This window comes from Hevea brasiliensis, chromosome 3 (assembly GCF_030052815.1).
Source record: "Hevea brasiliensis isolate MT/VB/25A 57/8 chromosome 3, ASM3005281v1, whole genome shotgun sequence".
In the NCBI taxonomy this organism is placed as follows: Eukaryota; Viridiplantae; Streptophyta; class Magnoliopsida; order Malpighiales; family Euphorbiaceae; genus Hevea; species Hevea brasiliensis.
In genome coordinates this window covers 96,432,318-96,456,866 of record NC_079495.1, presented here as the reverse complement: position 1 = coordinate 96,456,866, position 24,549 = coordinate 96,432,318, and the positions used below count along the sequence as shown (strand labels likewise).

Genomic DNA, 24,549 nt, shown 5'->3' with positions numbered 1-24,549 from the left:
ATTAATTATTTCTTATAAGATTTTATATTTAATTGAAATTAAAAATAAGTAGGATTAAGAATTTTAAACTTATATGAACTCTAAAAATTAAGAATTTTAAATTTATATAAATTTTAAAATTAATTAATAAAAATATAATTATAATTATTTTTAAGAATGAAGGGCAATTTAGATAAAGTTAATTTTCCTCCTTCATACATGTATATTTAAATATAAATATAGATCAATAAGCTTACACACGCACGCATACACAGACTAATTTTTTTTGTCTACGTGATCGACCACACATAGCAGCAAATATAGCTCAAATGATGAACTCAAATCTCTTACTCACAAAAACTATGAGCACTTTTTAAAAGCATTTCAAAATAGTAAGCTTGTTCTCTCTGTATTGGCACAATCAATGTCCCACTGAAATTAGTGATTCAGTGATTATTAAGGATAGCATAGAACTAAGTGAAATGGCATGGCTATCAGACTCTCTCCTATACTTTTGTTCTTGAATATGAGTATCAAAATTTTCTGGGAGAAAAGCATCGCCATTCAAGTATATTAGAACTTGTTAACATCTTTGGCCTAATTTCTGCAAGATTATGTGAGTAAATTATTAGTCCAAGTTTCAAAACTAATTCAACCTCCTCTGCATTGAAATTTTTGTTGGTTTTGGATCTCTAGTACTCAAGATCTTCCCTTCTCTCAAACATTCATATACCCAGTTTTCCATAATCACCTCTTCTGGTGATGCATGTAGCTCTACTGGCCTTCTACCACAAGTAACTTCCAAGCAAAAACCCCAAATGGATAAACATTAGTGCTTGTGGTTGCCTTACCGCTTTTAGCAAGCTCTAGTGCAATGTAGCCCCAAATGCCAACTATATGAGAATCATGTGCATGTTTGCTACATCATGCAAGCCCAAAATCACCCAATTTTCCATTTAATTCACCATCTAATAACACATTGCTGGTCTTGATATCTCTATGAACTGTAATTATTTCTCTTTCTTCATGCAGTTAAGTAAGCGCTGGAGCTATATCTTCAATGATTTTAAATCTTTGATTCCAATTGAGAATAATCTCTGGCTTATTAAATAGGAATTTGTCAAGACTGCCATTGGGCATATAATCATAAACCAAAAGAAGCTCACCTTTGCTTTGATAGTAACCAACCACCCAAACTAAATTAGAATGTTGCAACCGACCAATTGTGCCAATTTTCGAAATAAATTCTCAGATTCCTTATTTGGAATTGTGAAATATTCTCTTCACAACCACAAGGGCATTTGACATAGCAACGCCTCTTTATAGACCTTTCCAAATCCTCTTTTATAAAATCTTCCTCTTACTAAAACCATTGGTGGTGACAGAGAGCTCCTCGTATGAGAACCTATGACATCCAAAATCAACCTCCCAATCTTCAACTATCTCTGTGAACTTGGCCTTCTTTCTCCTCCATATAAAGATGAAAGTGACTATTATTGCCACAAGAGTCACTCCTGTCATGGATAATCCAACTATCAATACTACTTTTCCCTTTCTGGTTATCACTTTACCAAGTAGAGATGGAACACAGGATAGATCAAGTTCTTGAGCTTGCTCATCAAATTGGATGCATTAACCTAGAACTTAATGAGTCTAATCTAGTTGGTCTGTGGAGGAGGAAAAACCCACAAACATTCGGACCAAGATGACTGGTGAGATATCAATATCCAAAGACCAAAGTGGAAGGTTAGGCTTGCTTGTATGAATTGGAGACAACGTAATATTAAGTTGATTCCTAGTGGCATCATATTCCACCTAAACCTGAGTTAGTTCACCACTTGCAAGACTCAGGTTCTTATTAGAAAAAAAAAAAATAAAATTAACAATAGCAATAGGCTTCGATAGTGTAGTCACTCTCCTTAAAGGAATTATGCCCCCCACTATGTTGCTACTGGGTAATTTGAGCAGATCCCCTCTAGGATAACAAAGCCAAACATAATTCTAGATAGCAATTCTATAATTCTCCAAGAATGAATTAAAGAAAAATAATGTTGATTGTTAGTAGAAGTGAAAAGAAGAGATAGAAGAGAAAGAGATAATTATTTTTCTGTTCAAAAAATTACTGCTATTTATAAAGTATTTACACATCTTTTACACAGATATGACAGTTCACCTTATATCTAATAGAATAATCACATCTGTTTACTTGCAACTTTTATAATAGATATAATTATTCACTTTATATCTCTTAGAAAAATTATATCTATTCACTTATACCTTTTAAAATAGAACAATTACATCAGTTCATATACACCTCTTATAAAATATACAATTGTTGGTAATGAACAGTTTCTTTTGATGCCTTTTAATGAACAGTTTTAACTATTTTGATATTGGATAACTTTTATATCACTAACTATTTATAACAATACCCCACTTAGTTAGTGATAAACATAATCAACATGAATTAATATTTATGCATACAGAAGGTGCCTTTCGACTTACACCTACTATTAGTATAAATATTTCAAAATCTTATCGAAATTACTGGTTATATTTAAATATTAAACCATAATTCCTATATTGACAAGATCACAAATATTATACACATAAATCTTATTAACTTCTTTAACACATTCATTGTGAGTTTTAGCATCATATTATGGCCTTGTGTTATCTCCTGAATTCATAAATACTTACAAAGTATTATTATCCAAACTTTGATAGAAGTGGCACCACTTCTTATGTTTACATAGGTGAAGTTTAAACTTCTTGGTTCTAAACCAAATCCAATATCTTCATTAAGAGTAATAAATATTCAACCTCTTTTTCTTAAGCACTAAAATTTCTAGTGCTCGCAAATGGTCACAAACTATAACTTGTTATTACCTTTTAAACCTTTAAAATTACTAAGCAATAATAAAGGTAAGGTTCCCAATACTAGTGACAAGTTAGAAAAATTTTAGACCCATAACACATGTAGTGTTACTAATCATATCCCTTGGGAGCCCTGTGGTTAATGGGTCAGCAATATTATTTTTTGATTTGATATACATAACTATGATAATACCATCAGAAATTAATTGTCTAACATACTCATGTCTTAAAGCAATATGTCTAGACTTGCCATTGTAAATCTTGCTAAATGTTCTAGACATAATAGCTTCACTATTATAGTGCAAAGAGATTGCTGGCATCGGTTATGGCCACAACTTTATATCTAATAATAAATTTCTCAGCCATTCTGCCTCTTTGCCTGCTGCTGCTAAAGTAATAAACTGATATTCCATTATGGAACGGGTGATGCATGTTTGTTTCTTAGAAGCCCATGAGATAGCTCTCTTCCACCTAAAGTAAATATCCAACCAGTTGTAAACTTATTATCATTAATACTAGTTATCCAACTGGCATCACTATAACCCTCAAGTACTGAAGGAAACTTATTGTAAAACAAGGCAAAAGACTTTGTCCTTTTAAGATAACCGAGAACTCTTCCAATAGCTCTCCAATGATCAGTGCTAGGATTATGAATACATCTTGAAAGTTTACAAACAACAAAAGCAATATCTGGCCTAGTACAATGCATAGCATACATCAAACTACCAATTGTACTAGCATAATCTAATTGACTTACAGATCTTCCCAAATTTTCAACTAATTTGTTAGAAACATCAAAAGAAGTATTAGCTTCTTTAATACACAAATGATTACACTTGGACATAATCTTATCAATATAATGAGATTGACTCAGAGCAAAACTCCCACTATGTTTTTTAATTTTGATACCTAAGATAGTATCTATTTCTCCTATGTCTTTCATTTTAAATTGAGAAGCTAAATACTTCTTAGCATCATTCACACATTGCATGTTAGTTCCTATTATTAGTATGTCATCTACATAAAGACACACTATTACACCATAATCTTTTGTAAATTTAGAATAAATACATTTATCTGCTCCATTATATTTAAAACCATATGATAATATCACATTATCAAACTTTTCATGCCATTGTTTTGGGGCTTGCTTCAAACCATATAATAATTTTATTAATTTGCAAACCATCGGTATTATATTTTCTACTAAATACCCATTTACATCCAATAAGTTTAGAACTAAGAGGTAAATCTACTAATACCCATGCACCATTTGATAATAGAGAATCAATTTCATCATTTATTGCTTCTTTCCAAAAAGTAGAATCTCTTAAAGTAATTGCTTCATTATAAGATTTAGGATCCTCTTCCATATTTAAGATAATAGGTATTTTATTAATACCTTATCTCTACTACCTTCAACTAGAAAGATTATTACTTGTGAAGAAATAAAATCAAAATCTAAGTTCTTTTCTTTCCGAACTTTTTGACTTCTCCTAGGTTCAACAGGAGAATCAATTTGTTTTCGTTTATTATTTGAAAAAGAACTAGAATTCAAATTAACATCTTGATTTAATGTACGATTAGTACCTTCTGTATTTGAGCGTGGATTGATGTTTGTATCACCAAGAAAATTTGATTCTAAAAATTTAACATCTTTAGATTCTATAATTACATTAAAATCTAAATCCAATAATCTATATGCTTTTGAATTTTTAGCATATCCCACAAAAATATTTTTAAGAGCTCTAGGTCCTAGTTTGGTTTTTTTAGAATCTGGAACTCTGTAATAGGCTATACAACCCCATACCCTTAAATAATTTAAGTTAGGCTTCCTTCATTTCCATATTTCATATGGAGAGACTCTAAACTTTTTTGAAGGTATTCTGTTATGCACATGGCAAGCTATTAATAATGCTTCTCCCTATAGATTCATTAGTAATTTTACGTGCATAAGCATAGCATTAATCATATCTACTAATGTTCTATTTTTTCTTTCAGTTAAACCATTTTGTTGTGGGGTATAAGGAGTACTTGTTTGATGAATCAAACCATTTTCTTCACAAAAAATAGAAAATTCATTTGGAAAGTATTCACCTCCTCTATCACTATGTAAGATTTTAATCTTTTTTCCAATTGATTTTCTACCAAGACTTTATAATTTTTAAACATGTCAAAAGCTTGATCTTTTGTTGTTATTAAATAAATATGAGTAAATCTAGAATGATCATCTATAAAAGTAATAAAATATCTATTACCTCCTCTAGTTAAATGACCATTTAATTGACAAATATCAGAATGTATAAGTTCAAGCAATTCTGTTGTTCTTTCATTTTTTGGAAAAGGTTTCTTAGTCATCTTTGCTTGTATGCATATTTCACATTTTTTAGATTTTTCATTAATACTAGGAATCAATCCATACTTAGCCATATATTTAATTGATTGAAAATTAACATGTGATAAATGAGCATGCCATAAATTAAAAGATGACTCAAGCATATAAACAGAAACATCTACTTTATTAATACTTAATTTGAATATTTCATCACATGAAAATCCCTGTCTAACAAATACACTATTTAAAGAGAAAATAAAATTTTTTGCTTCTATGATAGCCTTCAAATCCTTCTTGCGTAATAAATTTGTAGAGATCAAATTCTTCCTCACGTCCGAAACATGAAAAACATTTGTTAAAATTAACTTCTTTCCATAAGTGAATTGAAGTTCAATAGTTCTTTTTCCAAAAACTTTGGCTGTGTCTTGATTTCCCATCAGAATTTTTTTATCTTTTGCTGCAATTTCATAATTTTTAAAAAGATTTTTGTTATTTCAAACATGAATAGTAACAGCAAAATCATACCACCAATCAGCTGATTTCTCAATTATTTCCATATTGTATTCTACTACTATACTGATGTTAAGTTTAGAAACTATGGCAATAATTTCTGAAATAGATGGCTTATTTTTAACAACATTTGCTTTCTTTTGACCAACACTTTTTTCCAATTTTAACTTCTTATAGAACCTTCATTCTTTCTTAAAATGACCCTTTTTTCCATAGAAAAAACATGACTTGTTTTTCTTATTATTTGCAAAATCAAAACTTAAAGCAACATCAGTATACTTCTAAAGGAACGGAAGCGTGAAAAACACAAGATTATACCATTGAATTCAAAAATTTTCACCTAGGGTCACATGCACCATGCAAGATTTATTTTTATCTATTTGATTTCAATGATAAACAATATATTAAAACTCTTTTAATATGTTTTTGGATCTGTATTTGCCATTTAAGATTTTAAAATTAATCAGATTAATTTTAGAACCCTAGATTAAATCAAGAACGATTACACTAACCTCTTGATGTCTTTGCAGTATCTGCGCCTTTGAGATTCGTCTTCAGGACACCAGATGTTGTCCCTCTAGCTTGTCCACACCAAGAACACCTATGGCAGCCCTTGAACAGCTTCTAAAGCCTTTTCTATTAATTAGAAATTCAAGTTCTACCTTTTAAGAGATTAGAGATGTAAACAGGACACTAGAAACAATTTCTAGTGTTCTTAATTCAAGAGATTGATGGCTAATCTCTTTGAATTGATGAGAGATGAAGAGAAATAGCTGGAGAGGCTCAAAGTGGCGTGACAATTGAGAGGAGAGGCTGCTGGTTATGTTTTCTTTTCATAACCACACTTAAATAGCTAGGTTAACACATTAAACCCTAGCCACATGTCACCTTTTGATTAGCTCTAGGTTTAAGTGACCCAATCACATTGTGCCAAGTGTCAAACCTATATTTAATCTTGATTTTAATCATTTTACATGATTAAAAAAAAATATTTGGCAAGCTTATGTGTTATGCCATGTGTCACCATCTCATGGTGTCACGTGTCACACTGTGAAATGACCAAAATGCCCCTGTGTCTTAATTTTGAGTTCTTAATCCAAAATAATTATTTTCTTCTTCTAATTAATTTATATCAAATATAAATTAATTAATTAATCTCTATTAATTAATTTCTCATCAATTAAATTCATATTTAAACACTTTAAATATAAATTTAATTTATACTACACATCCAATAATCTAGATTTGGTTTCAAGTCATGCTAGGGACTTTGCAATTTAATTGCAAACCAAATCTATTTAATTAATCAATTAAACTCTTTAATTAATTAATTAAATCATATTTAAATAGGTGATAACTTGTGTATGTGTGTGACTTACTAGGCTCATCACTAATTGGCAATGAGACATGATATCAACTCTTAATATCATCAGAACTCTTTCTTACCATAAATGATTTCTCTAAATCATTTTATGAACCTCATAGACCATGGTTAACACCTAGCATAGCATGCCATAGCCACCCAATTAGTAATAAGGTTTACCTTAAATGAACCTATAATCATATGTTACCATGCACTAGAATCTCTCTGTTACAAAATCCCAACTCAAGCTGAAGTCATGGTTTATGTCAAACTCCATTTGCTATGAATATTATGTTCTCTTTTAATTCCAGTTCTTGATTAAAAGATTTTCTCATCGAAACTCTTTTACGAATAAATCTATCTGTCATGGCCAGGAACTTGAAACATCAAGAACAATTAAATGAACATAGGATTTTATCTCTATTTACTTAGAGGAACAGATTCCATCTTGATCAACACCTACCTCCATATATAACTAGTAGGAGCCAACACATGCCCATATACCCATACATAGTACAAGTATGAAAGCAGTATCAAACTTAAACTACCTATATACAAGATAAGCGTGCTATCTCAGTCTAAAGATTATATGCATCGATATGATTTATGACAAAACATTGACAAGAGTAAACTCCATGTGCTTGTCATAAGTGTCACGGTTGACCTACTTATCATTTATAAGTGCCTATCATGTTTGTTATATGGTATGAGACTCACCATTCCATCTTATTTATATCTCATATAAATAACTTGGGAACAAACATGAATACAATCTTTCTGGATAAGTCATGTCCTTATTATGAAGTATCCTCGATTGTGAACCTATTTATGATACTTTGTGCTAGAAATATTGTCACTCATATTCTTAAAAACTTAAGAATAATATTTCTAACAAAATATCAATGGACCTTTTCTATTACACATAAATATATTATGTAAACGGAAAAGTGGAAATGCCTTTTATTAATAAAATTATGTACAAGATACATACTAAATGATATGCTCTAGGGCATACTACTAACAATCTCCCACTAGCACTAGAGCCATTTATTACAATACCTTAGACCCATCTTCTCAAGATGCTGGTCTAACTGAACTTGTGACAAAAGCTTAGTGAATGGATCAGCTGGATTTTTCAACTAATGTTATTTTTCTGCATGGCTATATCGCCTTGCCCAACTATATCTCTAATAATGTGGTAGTGCCTTTCTATGTGTTTGGATTTTGGGTGAGACCTTAGTTCCTTAGCCTGTATGACTGCTCCATTATTGTCAGTGTAGTGGAACTGCTGACTCAATGGAAGGAACTACTGTAAGTTCTGTCACGAACTTCTTTATCCAAACAGCTTCTTTTGCGACATCGATGCGACAATATACTCACCTCGAGAGTGGAATCTGCAGTCGTGCTCTGTTTGGAACTCTTCCAACTGACTGCACCTCCATTACAAATGAACACATATCCAGAAGTAGACTTTCTATCATCGATATCTGATTGGAAATCAGAATCAGTATAACCATCCAATTGCAAGTCTCCACCTCCATAAATCAAGAATAAATCCTTAGTTCTTCTCAAGTACTTAAGAATATTCTTGACATCTATCCAGTGTTCCAAACCTGGATTGGATTGATACCTGCTAGTCAAACTAATAGCATATGCGATATCCGGCCTAGTACACAACATTGCATACATTATACTTCTAATAGCCGAAGCATATGGAATCCTGGCCATCTTATCTCTTTCTTCAGGTGTCTTTGGAGACATCTCTTTAGAAAGATGGATACCATGTCTCATTGGTAACAATCCTCTCTTGGAATCAAGCATGTTAAACCTCTTTAACACCTTTTCCAAGTATAGACTTTGGGATAAACCAATTATTCTTTTCGCTTTATCTCTATAGATGCGAATCCCAAGAATATAGGTTGCCTCCCCTAAGTCTTTCATGGAGAATGTATTTGACAACCATACCTTTATAGTCGTCAACATACCTGTGTCATTACCCATCAACAGTATGTCATCCACATATAAGACAAGGAAAGTGATAGCACTGTCACTAACCTTCTTATATACACATGGCTCATCCTCATTTTTGATAAAACCAAAGGATTTAATGGCTTCATCAAAATTAATGTTCCAACTCCTCGAAGCTTGTTTCAACCCATAAATGGATCGCTTTAGCTTGCATACCTTGGAATCTTGGGATTCAAATCCCTTGGGTTGTTCCATGAAAATGTTTTCTTCAATGTATCCATTGAGAAAAGTTGTTTTGACATCCATCTGCCAAATCTCATAATCATAGTATGTAGCTATTGCTAGTAAAATCCTAATTGATTTAAGCATGGCAACAGGCGAGAAAGTCTCCTCATAGTCGATTCCTTGCCTTGGGCGAAACCCTTTCGCTACTAGCCTTGCCTTATAGGTCTCTACCTTTCCATCAGAACCAATTTTCTTCTTGAAAACCCATTTGTTCCCTATAGGTATAATACCTTCAGGTGGGTCAACAAGATCCCAAACTTGGTTCTTATACATGGAATCAATCTCGGATTTCATAGCATCAATCCATTTTGAAGAGTCTATATCTAATATAGCTTCTTCATAGGTAAGTGGATCATCTCCATGATCTACTTCTTCATGAGTAGACAACTCTTGTTCTTCTTCATGAAGAAAACCATATCTCACTAGTGGGTGAGATACCCTGGTTGTTCTACGAGGAACAGCTGTAGATGTTTCATCAACGGGTATAGGTTGACTAGATGGATCTATATCCATCTGATCTGTTGGTTGGTTAGAATTCTCCAATTCTAACTCTATTTGCCTTGCTTTGCCTCCTTCTTGAACAAACTGTTGTTCAAGAACTGTGGCATCTCTACTTATCACAACCTTTTGTGAAGTAGGCAAATAAAAATAATATCCAAAACTATCTTTTGGATATCCAACAAATCGACCTTTTTCTGATCTGGTCTCCAATTTATCGTTGTTCACTTTTGATATAAGCTGGACAACCCCAAATCTTAACATGCTTAAGACTTGGTTTTCTTCCATGCCATATCTCATAAGGTGTGGAAGAAACTGATTTTGATGGAATCCTATTCAGAATATATAAAGCTGATTCTAATGCAAATCCCCAAAAGAAGATTGGCATATCAGTATAGCTCATTATACTACGTACCATATCCAATAGGGTACGATTTCTCCTTTCAGATACACCATTCAGCTGTGGCGTTCCTGGAGGAGTCAGCTGAGAAACAATGCTATGCTCTCTCAAGTATTCATCAAATTCAGTACTCAGATATTCACCTCCACGATCTGATCGAAGAGCTTTAATACTCTTTCCTGTTTGATTTTCTACTTCAGATTTAAATTCTTTGAACTTTTCAAAGGATTCATGTTTGTATTTCATCAAATACAAATACCCAAACCTTGATTTATCATCAGTAAAAGTAATAAAATAATGAAAGCCCCCTCTAGCCATTTCTTTAAATGGACCACATACATCACTATTTATTAGCTCCAAAATATTTTCAGCTCTTAGCCCTTGTCTAACAAAGGGTGATCTAGTCATTTTGCCCTGAAGGCGAGATTCACAAGTTGAAGTAAGCTTAGAGCCCAATGAGGATAAAATCCCCATTTTCTCCAGTTTTGCAATCCTATCTTCTGCAACATGACATAACCTTAAGTGCCAAATATATTTTGAACTTGAGTTGGTTTTCACCATGGCATTGCATTCATTTAGACTGCTATACTCTGGCCAGTGGAAACACTTTCTTACTGGCAATGGAAACACTTTCCTGTTGGTAATGGAAACACTTTCCTGTTGGCAGTGGAGACACTTTCCTTTGCCTTTATCAGCTTTAGTCTTCCTTTTCTGTTTAGCTATTTTCTTGGAAGGACCAGGAATCTGAGGTTTCTTTTTCTTATTGCCCTTCTTCTTGTTGGACTTTCCAGCAGAAGAAGATGCAACCAAAGCTACCTCTTTTCCTTTATTGCCTGGCATATTCTTTTGGGCAATAACCAGCATGTTGAGTAAACCAGCTAAGGTGCATTCCTGTTTAGTCATATGGAAATTTGTCACAAAATTCCCAAAAGACTCAGGAAGCGACTGAAGGATCAAATCCGTCTGTAGTTGGAAATCCATGTTGAAGTCAAGATGTTCCAACTGCTCAATCAGCCGAATCATCTTGTGGACATGATCCCCAACATTCTGTCCTTCAGACATCCTCATGCGGAATAGCTGCCTAGATATCTCATACCTAGCATTTCTGCTGTGCTCACCATACAACTCTTGTAGGTGAAGGAGGATCTCTCTTGCACTCTGTATGTTTCCATGCTGCTTCTGTAACTCATTACTCATGGAAGCAAGCATGTAACACTTAGCTCTCATATCATGCTCCTTCCACTTGTCCAAAGTTTCATGTTCCTCTTGAGTGGCCTCTGGAGGTAAGGGACCAGGAACATTTGAATCTAGAACATATCCTGTCACACCCCGGCTTAGGGGGCCCCAGCTCAAGCCCCTCTATGGGTGGCCTTCTTGCCAGCGTACCCTTCTAGAGGCGGGCACGCACTCAAATCAAGATCGTCGCTTTGGTGAAGTTAATCCCTTGGCCCTGCAGAGCTAGGATTCGAACCCATATCACCACACGGATTTACTCGCCTCCTACCACTTGAGCAGCAGCTCAATTGGTAAGAGGCGAGTAAAACCGTGAGTTTATATGGGTTCGAATCCTAGCTGCAGGCCAAGGATTAATCTCTGAGCGATCTTGTTGAGTCTGAGCAGTCGCCACCTGAAAGGCAAAGGCTTGAGCTTGGTGTGACAATAAAAGGCGCCTTTTATTGTCACACCCGCTTAGGGGCCCCACTCAAGCCCTCTATGGGTGGCCTTCTTGCCGTGCCCTTCTAGAGGCCGGGCCTGCAACTCACAAGGTACTGTCCGCTTTGTGGAATTAAATCCCTTCGCTTCTGCAGAGCTAGGATTCGAACCCTTATCACTCACGGTTTTGCTTCGCCTCTCACCAATTGAGCTTAGGGGGCCCCAGCTCAAGCCCCTCTAGTGAGCCTTCTTGCCAGCGTACCCTTCTAGAGGGACTGCGACTCACAGTCTGTCGCTTTGTGGAATTAAATCGCTGCAGCTAGGATTCGAACCCTTATCACTCACGGTTTTGCTTCGCCTCTCACCAATTGAGCAGCTCAATTAGTGAGAGGCGAAGCAAAACCGTGAGTGATAAGGGTTCGAATCCTAGCTCTGCAGAAGCGAAGGGATTTAATTCCACAAAGCGACGCACTGTGAGTCGCAGTCCTACTCTAAGGGCAAGAAGGCTCACTAGAGGGGCTTGAGCTGGGGCCCCCTAAGCCGGGGTGTGACATATCCTATATGTTCAAGGTTCAGGACAAGTTTCAAATTTCTTAGCCAATCAGACAAATTAGGTCCTGTCAACCTATTGCGATCAAGTATGCTTGCAAGGATATTGGATGGTGGTAGTTGTTCTGTGCTCATTATTATCAGAAAATTAATTGCAGAAATAACCAGATTAATTAGTAAATGTATCATGTAATTAACCAAATATGATTATGGTCTTTTAATCAAATTGGTCCTCCCACTAACTTAGCGAATCCTACACTTCCAAAGTAGAAAACGGAAATCCTAGTTGGATGGATTTCTAGTGGGTGATTGAATTCTTATAATTCTATTGATCATCCTCAGGTACATCTATTATTGGAATTACAATAAACTATAAGTGAGCAACTCCTTGCCCATCACATCTCATGTGAGGTTCAATCCTTTACCTAACCCCTAATGCTCAAAATCTCAGGTACATCCATTATTGACTTATCTTGCATTAGTTAAGTTGATCCCATTGAGCCAGTAATTATTCAAATAATTTTAATGTCCTCAGGTACATCCAATATTGGCCACTAAACCATTTACATATTTACAACATCTCATGCTTAACAATTATTCTTAAGAAAATCTCTTAAATAAATTGCATCTTATGCAACTATTTAAAATTTCTTAAAATAATTGCCCCAATGGAGGGCCTATGTTATAATTACTTTAATTATAGCATTTCCAACTTAATCATTTGTTTGGAAGATTTTATGGTCATTCTATTTACTATTAAGGTCTCACTTTGCACATTATCCATTTGGCATGCATATATCATATAATTGCATACATTCCCATACATCTCATGCATTCATGGATAAGCAGTAAATATGGTATGATCATGGACTTTCTAAGGGATTCAATTGAGCCACCAAGAATTGAATCAGGGCATTCCTAGGTGCATTTCATTCATTCATTTTACAAGAGTTGCTGAAGGAGTACATAATCAACACTTGATCTTGAATTCCTCCCACTGGTCCCACCAATGCTCTTGACCTCCTTGAACTTCTTGCAATCCAATATTACATAGTAATTCTTGGCATACCAAGGCGAATTTACAAGAACTTAAATAAATGAAATTACAACCCAAAAATTATTACAAACTTAATAATACATGCCCAAAATAAATTAAAATAAATTAATTAATTTACAATCCCAAAGAAACATAAAAGAAATAAATCCAATCACATTGGTCTTTTATAGTCCATGATCATCCATCATGCATATCACTATTTAATAATTAAATAAAACATACATACTTAAATTAAATTGAATATCTCATATTCAACTTAAAAATTCAGATTTGAATATGATTCAAATAAATTTAAAAATTCATATTTGAATCTCATTCAAACAAATTTAAAAATTCAGATTTGAATCACATTTAAACAACTTTAAAAATTCAGATTTGAATCACATTCAAACATTTTTTAAAAAATCAGATTTGAATCACATTCAAATATTTTTTAAAAAATCAGATCTATATTTTATTCAATCAATTTTAAAAAATCAGATTTAAATATGATTCAAACAACTTTAAAAATTCAGATTTGAATCACATTCAAATAACTTTTAAAATTCAGATTTGAATCACATTCAAACAATTTTTAAAAATCTGATTTGAATCATAATTTAATTGTGTGATTAAAAATCCTAATTAAACATTTTAATTATTGCTATAATTATGCTAACATGTTAGAAGAAAGAATACAAGTAATGAAGGAAAGGATTGTGTATTTGTCTGTATCTCATTTACAGAGATATTACATCTATTTATACATGAGAATATGAACTAATTTGGACAACAATAATAATTGCTATAATTATGCTACACAAATCTCCTATAATCATGCTGATTGCTGTAATTATGTTACACAAATCTCCTATAATCATGCCGATTCTTTGTAATTATGCTAACACCCCCTCAAACTCAAGGTGGTAGCACGTGCCAACTTGAGTTTGCTTAAGAGATCCCGAAGCGAGCGGGAGGATGCGTTTTGGTGAATATATCGTGGTTTGGGTGAGGAGACAGAATCAAACATATGGTGCCATGAGCAACATGATGACGCATAAAAATGACAATCAATTTCGATGTGTTTGGTACGCTCATGAAATACATCATTATGAGAAATCTGTATGGCACTTCTATTATCGCAATGAAGTATTGTGGCAGAAGAATGAGTGACACCCAAATCAGTTAATAACCACCGTAACCAAAGTAATTCAGATGTAGCATCAGCAAGAGCACGATATTCAGATTCTGTGCTAGAACGTGCAACAACAGTTTGCTTTTTGCTACGCCAATAGATAATAGTATTACCCAAGAAGAACCAATAAACAGGTGTAGAGCGACGATCCGCCGATCACCACCAATCGACATCGAGTAGCCGATAATACTAGGGAGGAGGTAGCGGAAAAGTGCAAACCATGAAAAAGAGTGCTTTTGATATAACGAAGGATTCAAATCGCAGAGAAATGAGTTGAGCGAGGAGCGTACATAAACCGGCCGACTGTGTGAACAAAGATATGAAATATCGGTCGAGTAATCGTGAGATAAACAAGACTCGACAAGTGTCGATATAAAGTAGGATCATCAAGAGGAGTGCCATCAAGAGGTGTAAGTTTGCAATTGAGCTCCAATGGGGTTGATCTTTGTTTGCTATCGATGATGCCCGCCGAGAAAGTAAGTCGGATGCATACTTGGCTTGAGATAGATAATAGCCATCAGAATTTTGAGAAACTTCAAGACCCAAAAAATAGCTGAGAGAACCCAGGTCTTTCATTTCAAAATGTTGATTGAGATAATGTTGTAACTCTAAAATACCAGATGAATCATCTCCTGTTATTATCATATCATCAACATAAAGCAGCAGAAGAACAATACCACTGTCAGTTCGACGAGTGAATAATGCAGAATCATGTGGACTAGAGAGAAAACCAAGTTGAGTAAGAGTGGAACTAAATTTGGCAAACCAGGCCCTGGGAGCTTGTTTTAATCCATATAAGGCTCGCCGAAGTTTGCAAACCTTATGAGGAGAATGATAACCAGGAGGAGGATGCATATAAACCTCTTACATAAATCACCATGAAGAAAAGCATTTTTAACATCCATCCGAAAAGTTTCCATTTACGAACTGCAGCAATAGCTAAGAGACTGCGAATAGATGTTAATCGGGCCACTGGAGCAAAAGTTTCTTCATAGTCGATACCATACTCTTGAGTGTACCCTTTGGCTACTAAGCGAGCTTTGTAGCGTTCAATAGTTCCATCAGAACGGGTCTTGATTTTGTAAATCCATTTGCAACCAATAGGAGTCTTGTTTGGTGGAAGATCAACTAAATCCCAAGTATGAGTTTTCTCTAAAGCCTGAAGTTCGTCAGTCATAGCTTGCTGCCAAAGAGGGTCAGTACTTGCCTCACGATAAGAATGAGGCTCATGAAGGGTTGCAATAGTAGAGTAACAATGAAAATCAGAAAGATAATGAGGAGTTTCTCTTACACGGGTAGAACGACGAAGAGTAGTGCTAGGAGGAGATGCAGGCGCAGTCTTTGGATCAACAACTGGTTCTGATTCAACAGGTGTATGTGTAGTTGGGCTAATATTGAGCACATCACAATCACCTGGATCAGGACTTGGAAACAGCTCTTTGGAGGAGTCAGTGAAAAATAGAGAGTCAGTATTGACAGAGTGATGAAATTTGGAAAGAGAAGAGAACATAGTATTTTCCCAAAAGGTAACATGACGAGAGATGCGTAACTTATTAGAAACAGGATCCCAACAACGATACCCTTTGTGTTCAATGCCATAACCAAGAAAACAACATAGACGAGCACGGGGTTCTAATTTGGTATGTTCATGAGCTTGTCAAAGAACAACAGAAACCCCTCCACCAGGTTTCAGGTTGGAATAGTCAGGCGGTTGTCCAAACTAATTTTCATAAGGAGATAACTTATGAAGAACCAAGTTAGGAAGTCGATTAATAACATAAAAGCATGAAAAGTCGCTTCTCCCAAAATTTTTCTGGACATGAGGCGAAAGAAGAAGAGTACGTCTGAGAATCAAGAATATGGCGATGCTTGCGTTGGCTCGCCCATTCCGTTGAGAGGTGTGAGGACAAGAACGTTGAACAACGGTGCCTTGTTGACTAAGAAATCAAGTAAAGAAGAATCCCGATATTGGATGGCATTGTCTGTTCGGTGAATTTTAATGTCATAAGAGAATGAGTTTTAATCATTTTTGCAAATGTGATGTAAATTTGTGATAACTCAGATCGATGTTTCAAAAATTATATCCAAGTAAACCGAGAATAATCATCAATAAATATTACAAATTAACGAAAACCATTTATCAAGAAATAGGAGAAGGACCCCAAATGTCGAATGAATTAAACCAAAAGGAGTGTCTCAAGTAGTATTATTATGAGAAAAAGATAATGCAGTTGTTTTGCAAGTGACAATTTAAACAATTAAATGACTCAAACTTAGTAGATCCTAATAATCCACGAGAAATTAAAGGTTGAATTTCTTGGTAGAAGCATGACCAAGACAGAAGATGCCATTGGTGAATGGAGGAATTAGGGATTGTAGGCTGCAGACACAAATCTCTCGAGGAAGATGTAAAGATGTAAGCTCAAATAATCGACCCACTCTGCGACCCTCCCCAAGAATCTGTCCGTTTGTGGATCCTGCACTGGACACCATGGTGAGAAAAAATAACATTTAGTCCTCTTTCACACAACTGACCAACAGAAATAAGATTGAGTGCCAAATTAGGGATATAATAGGTGTCAGGGAGATGAAGATTTGAGGTAGACACATGACCGGTATGTGTGATGTTCATTTTAGTACCATTTGCAGTATGGATTGGTGGTAAGGAAGATACAGGTTTTGCAGAAGACAAGAATTTAAGATTAGTGGTCATATGATTACAACATGCAGAGTCAAAAAGCCAATAAGAATTACCCGGAGTGGCAGACATGGCAGCAGGAGAATTAGAAGAGATAACCTGTTTGAATAGTGCCTCAAGATCACTCATGGTGATGGCAGTAGAGCCCTCAGTAGCAGCAACAGCAGTGACAGAGGAAGATCCAGGCTTTGAGACATTCTTGAATTTAGAATGCCCTCCTTTTGATCTTGGAGGGCGTGTGGGACAATGTTCAAGAATATGACCGTAACCATGACAATATCTGCATTTTATGGTAGGACAATATGCAAAAGCATGACCAATTTGATTACAATTCTTACAGAGTTGATTGCCAGATTTCTGATGTGAGGATCGAGTAGTTGCAAGAGCAGCTTCAAATTGAGGAGTTTTATCCAAACTGAGACGAGTCTCTTCAAAAATAATCTCTTGAATAGCAGTATCCAATGATGGGAGTGGATTTCGATGTAGCAGGGACGCTCGAACGGCCTCATATTCTGATCGAAGAGCCATTAGAACTTGAATGAGATGAAGATGATCTTCACTGATTTTGGCCTGAGATATTTGATTCCAAATAGGTTGGACCTGGGCAAGAAAATCATTCATGATTGACTCGCTTCTTGTTTCAGATTATGAAGAGTAGTCCACAACTGATAATAGTGGGCAAGTCCAGTGGTCTGATATCGATTAGCCAAAAAATCCCAGATTTCTTTTGCAGAGTCATAATTAGCAAACTGGATGTGGATGGACGAGACAGAGGTATTGCGAAACCAGGTGATGATCTGATGATTTTTACTATCCCAATCCTCAAGACGGTCAGCAAATTTTGCATCAGTTTCATCGTTCTCTCTTGTCGGCGCAGTGATATCTCCGGTAACAATACGCCAAAGCTTGCGACCTATCAAAAAACTTTTCATTCCTTGAACCCAAAGATTATAGTTAGAACCAGTCAGAACTGTTGCAATAGGTTTTGAAATATCAGATTTCTCCATTGATAACAAGATGAGGAGAAAAAAAAAATGGTATAATAATAGGTATGAAAGAATGAACCAGAACAGGTTGTAGAGAGAGCAGAGAGACCCCAAAAAAACTAGAAATAAAAGCTTTATGGCTCTGATACCATGTTAGAAGAAAGAATACAAGTAATGAAGGAAAGGATTGTGTATTTGTCTGTATCTCATTTACAGAGATATTACATCTATTTATACATGAGAATATGAACTAATTTGGACAACAATAATAATTGCTATAATTATGCTACACAAATCTCCTATAATCATGCTGATTGCTGTAATTATGTTACACAAATCTCCTATAATCATGCTGATTGCTGTAATTATGCTAACACTTTCATCATGCAACAATTGCAGAATTTAATAACAACCATGCGCACCATGATCTTCCCAAGCCATGCGCACCATGTTGGAGTTCATCAAGCATGCCGCCATACCTTGCTTTGCAACCAGCAATAATCTCTTGATCTCATGATCAAACACACAATTAAATTATATAATCAACAATCTAAATGGCAAATATAGTGGCTCTGATACCAATTGAAGGAACGGAAGCATGAAAAACACAAGATTATACCATTGAATTCAAAAATTTTCACCTAGGGTCACATGCACCATGCAAGATTTATTTTTATCTATTTGATTTCAATGATAAACAACATATTAAAACTCTTTTAATATGTTTTTGGATCTGTATTTGCCATTTAAGATTTTAAAATTAATCAGATTAATTTTAGAACCCTAGATTAAATTAATTTTAGAACCCTAGATTAAATCAAGAACGATTACACTAACCTCTTGATGTGCTGCAGCGTGTCTGCGCCTTTGAGATTCGTCTTCAGGACACCAGATGTTGTCCCTCTAGCTTGTCCACACCAAGAACACCTATGGCAGCCCTTGAACAGCTTCTAAAGCCTTTTCTATTAATTAGAAATTCAAGTTCTGCCTTTTAAGAGATTAGAGATGTAAACAGGACACTAGAAACAATTTCTAGTGTTCTTAATTCAAGAGATTGATGGCTAATCTCTTTGAATTGATGAGAGATGAAGAGAAATAGCTGGAGAGGCTCAAAGTGGCGTGACAATTGAGAGGAGAGGCTGCTGGTTATGTTTTCTTTTCATAACCACACTTAAATAGCTAGGTTAACACATTAAACCCTAGCCACATGTCACCTTTTGATTAGCTCTAGGTTTAAGTGACCCAATCACATTGTGCCAAGTGTCAAACCTATATTTAATATTGATTTTAATCATCTTACATGATTAAAAAAAATATATTTGGCAAGCTTATGTGTTATGCCATGTGTCACCATCTCATGGTGTCACGTGTCATACTGTGAAATGACCAAAATGCCCCTGTGTCTTAATTTTGAGTTCTTAACCCAAAATAATTATTTTCTTCTTCTAATTAATTTATATCAAATATAAATTAATTAATTAATCTCTATTAATTAATTTCTCATCAATTAAATTCATATTTAAACACTTTAAATATAAATTTAATTTATACTACACATCCAATAATCTAGATTTGGTTTTAAGTCATGCTAGGGACTTTGCAATTTAATTGCAAACCAAATCTATTTAATTAATCAATTAAACTCTTTAATTAATTAATTAAATCATATTTAAATAGGTGATAACTTGTGTATGTGTGTGACTTACTAGGCTCATCACTAATTGGCAATGAGACATGATATCAACTCTTAATATCATCAGAACTCTTTTTACCATAAATGATTTCTCTAAATCATTTTATGAACCTCATAGACCATGGTTAACACCTAGCATAGCATGCCATAGCCACCCAATTAGTAATAAGGTTTACCTTAAATGAACCTATAATCATATGTTACCATGCACTAGAATCTCTCTGTTACAAAATCCCAACTCAAGCCGAGTCATGGTTTATGTCAAACTCCATTTGCTATGAATATTATGTTCTCTTTTAATTCCAGTTCTTGATTAAAAGATTTTCTCATCGAAACTCTTTTCGAATAAATCTATCTGTCTGGCCAGAACTTGAAACATCAAAACAATTAAATGAACATAGGATTTTATCTCTATTTACTTAGAGGAACAGATTCCATCTTGATCAACACCTACCTCCATATATAACTAGTAGGAGCCAACACATGCCCATATACCCATACATAGTACAAGTATGAAAGCGATCAAACTCAAACTACCTATATACAAGATAATCGTGCTATCTCAGTCTAAAGATTATATGCCTCGATATGATTTATGACAAAACATTGACAAGAGTAAACTCCATGTGCTTGTCATAAGTGTCACTGGTTCGGCCTACTTATCATTTATAAGTGCCTATCATGTTTGTTATATGGCATGAGACTCACCATTCCATCTTATTTATATCTCATATAAATAACTTGGGAACAAACATGAATACAATCTTTCTGGATAAGTCATGTCCTTATTATGAAGTATCCTCGATTGTGAACCTATTTATGATACTTTGTGCTAGAAATATTGTCACTCATATTCTTAACAACTTAAGAATAATATTTCTAACAAAATATCAATGGACCTTTTCTATTACACATAAATATATTATGTAAACGGAAAAGTGGAAATGCCTTTTATTAATAAAATTATGTACAAGATACATACTAAATGATATGCTCTAGGGCATACTACTAACAACTTCCTCTTTTTTCCAGATTTGGTATTTCCAGATTTCTTAGTACTAGACTCTATATTTTTTACCTTAGTACTAGACTCTAAAGCAAATTTATTCTCGCGAATGTGAGTCTCTTCTTTAATACGAATATGCTTTATAAGTTGGTATACGGTAAAACCTTCAAAAGTGTGCAATAGTTTCTTTCTATGATCATTCCAAGTGGTGGGCAATTTTGCAATCATAGCAGCCACTTGAAATTCTTTAGACACTTCTATTTTCAAATCTTTAAGTTTAGGTACCAAAACAAGCAATTCATCTACTTGATTCATAACAGATTTATTTTCTGACATTTGAAACTCAAAAAACTTCATACTTAAAAATCTATTTGTATCTTGTTTTTCAGAAGTATACTTATTTTCTAAGGCCTGCCAAATTTCTTGTGGAGTTTTGATAGGTCGAAATAAATCATACAGCCTATCAGAAAGAGAATTCAAAATAAACTCTCTGCATCGAACTTCATCTTCTTTACATTTCTTTCGAGATGCTGTAATTGTTGCATTCTCACTATTAGATGGTTCAAGAATTTTGGACAAATTGTCACTTAAAAAATATGCAATACCCAATTCAGTAAGCTAAAATGATAATTTGTCCTTCTAGTGAGTAAAAGTAGTTTCATCAAAATACTCCAGTTTGAATACATCAGAATTGACAATTTTGTTGAAAGCAGAATCAGAAACACTAGTACTAGAAGCCTCCATTGTTGTTTAATTCCCTTAAGATTGTTAGAAAAATAATAATAACAATAGCAATAGGCTTCGATCGTGTAGTCACTCTCCTTAAGAGAATTATGCCCCCCATTATGTTACTGCCGGCTAATTTGAGCAGATCCCTCTAAGATAACAAAGCCAAAACAGAATTCTAGATAGCAATTCTAGAATTCTCCCAAAAATGAATTAAGAATAATAATGTTCATTGTTAGCAGAAGTGAAGAGAAGAGATAGAAGAGAAAGAGATAGTTATTTTTCTGTTTAAAAAACTACTACTATTTGTAAAACATTTATACCTCTTTTAAACAGATATAACAGTTTACTTTGTATCTATTAGAATAATCATATCTGTTTACTTGCAACTTTTATAATAGATACAATGATTCACTTCATATCTCTTAGAAAAATTATATCTGTTCACTTATACCTCTTAAAATATAACAATTACATTAGTTCATATACATCTCTTATAAAAGATATAATTGTTGGTAATGAACAGCTTCTTTTGATGCCTTTTAATGAACTGATATAACTATTTTGATATGGGACAGCTTTTATATCACTAACTATTTATAACAGTTCTTGGATTCTCCATATTCATTTAGGAAATAACCTGCAGGAGCTGATTTGATAGATATTAAGCCATTGATGTCGATGCCAACATGATTATCATTAATATCATTAAATTTTTTGTTTTGGAACGTATCAAGCTCAATTACAACAATATGATTATATGATACCCCATTAGATGTCTGGTTCAGTATTCCAAAAAATAACACTGATCCAGGCAATTCTTTTGAAGAAGCTATCAGAAAGGACATGCCTTGACAAGAGAATTTTGAATTCTCATGGGAAATATCAAATATAAAGGTGGTAGAGAAAGAAAACACACTATTCTTGAAGTTCAGGGGCTGAGCATAAAAGGCATTGTCAATTCCTGATGAAGTGTTATCAGTGAGCTGGAAAAGACCATCAGGCATGACCAGTGATAGAGCCAGGAATTGAATTGAGGGGGTCTAATTAAAGTATGTGATTTGTTAAAATAATATATATAAACAAATATAATTTGACAAGAGAATTGCTTAGAAAACATTAATAAACTATTATAATTAAATTACAATAATCCTCGTCTATTCTTCATTAACTGAAATCTATTTGTAATAATTTCATTATCAATATTTACAAATATATCTCTTTTAATGTAAATCACCAAATAATCATTTAGTAGCTCGTCACCCATTCTATTAGAAAGTAAACTTTTTATAATATTCATCACAGAAAAACCTCTTTTTACTGTGGTTATTGCAATTAGCAAGATTAATAATAATTTGACTAACAAATATACCAAAGGAAAAACAATATACTTTCTTGTAGCAACTATCTTCTAAGCAAGACCTACAATTTCACTCACTTCAGAAAATTTCTCATCCATATGCATATCAAAGTCAAAGTTTTCAAGTTGAGATTCAAGTTTAATTAGAGCAATTAGAGAAAATTCACATGGATAAAATTTTGCAAATTGAATCAATTTGCCCATATCAAATGCAGAAAATAAGTCCTTAGGATCAAGACATGCCATATATGAAAGCAAATTTGTATTCACTTTATCAAATCGATTATTAAGTTCTTCAAATTGTCTGTCAATTACATAATAAAATAACTTAACATAATAGTTATGAAGATTTGTCATTTCTTCACTTCTAAGCCTTGATCTCCCTCGAGCTCTACAGACGTCCTCCTTATCATTAGTTTATCTAAATCATTAGTTTTTCAGGAGCACGTAAGGCAGTTTTTAGGCTTGTCTTTTGTCTTTAAGCACTTCGCTTCAATTAACAAACTTTTTTTCTTTTTTGTTAAATTAAGATACCAAACTCTTGTCTTTAAAAAAGAAAAAAGAAAAAAGAAAAAACTATTAGTCCAGCAATCCGAAAAACTGGGCATTAAATTTGCATTAAGTTTGATAGAACACCAATGGAAGAAGGGAAGTGTCATATAAAATGACAAAATAATGGAATTGATTAAGGTTTCCTTGCATTTTCTTTTCCATGCATGCTCATAATTTTCTTGACAATTAAGTTACCTTGTAATTGAACTTTCATTGCCATTTTCTTAATCAAATCATAAAAACTAATATGTGTCAATCTTCTCTTCCACGTGATAAAGAGGGTTATAAAATAATCATGAATGATAACCAGGGCTATCAATACCTAATCATCATCAAGTCCAGCGATTACTTGTAACCATAAATAATTTTAAAGAAAAATCTTAACGATTCACTTGAATGATTGAGTAAGAAGTTTGTAATTCTAAGAAATATAATTTATTAAAATTTGATGATCAACGTATTTGACTAAAAAACTTATTATTTATAATAGAAGAAACATAGCTTCAATTAATTCTACATATTTGACTAAAATATTTTTTATTTATAATAGATGAGACATACCTTCAATTAATTCCTAGCCCCAATAAAATATAATCTCTCTCCAGTATAATTTAGAGAAGGTTGAGCAAATATATATATATATATATATATATATATATATTTTTTTTTTTTTTTTTGAATTCCACCTTATAGAATCATATTATGAAGAAAGAATACTTACACATAAAGATGCTGATGCGGCTAAGCCCAATCTTGAAATAATATCGTTTAGAAATTACAATTTTATAAGAATTTAATTTAATTTTTAATTAATTTTTATATTAAAAATAAAAATTTAATTTTTTAATATAACAAATTTATTTAAAAAAAATTATGCAAA

General features: G+C 33.7%; 1 pseudogene; it reads right to left on the bottom strand.

Moving 5' to 3' along the window:
* Positions 1–400: 400 nt before the first annotated feature.
* Positions 401–22,764, bottom strand: LOC110637292 (L-type lectin-domain containing receptor kinase V.9-like; annotated as a pseudogene).
* Positions 22,765–24,549: the final 1,785 nt, after the last annotated feature.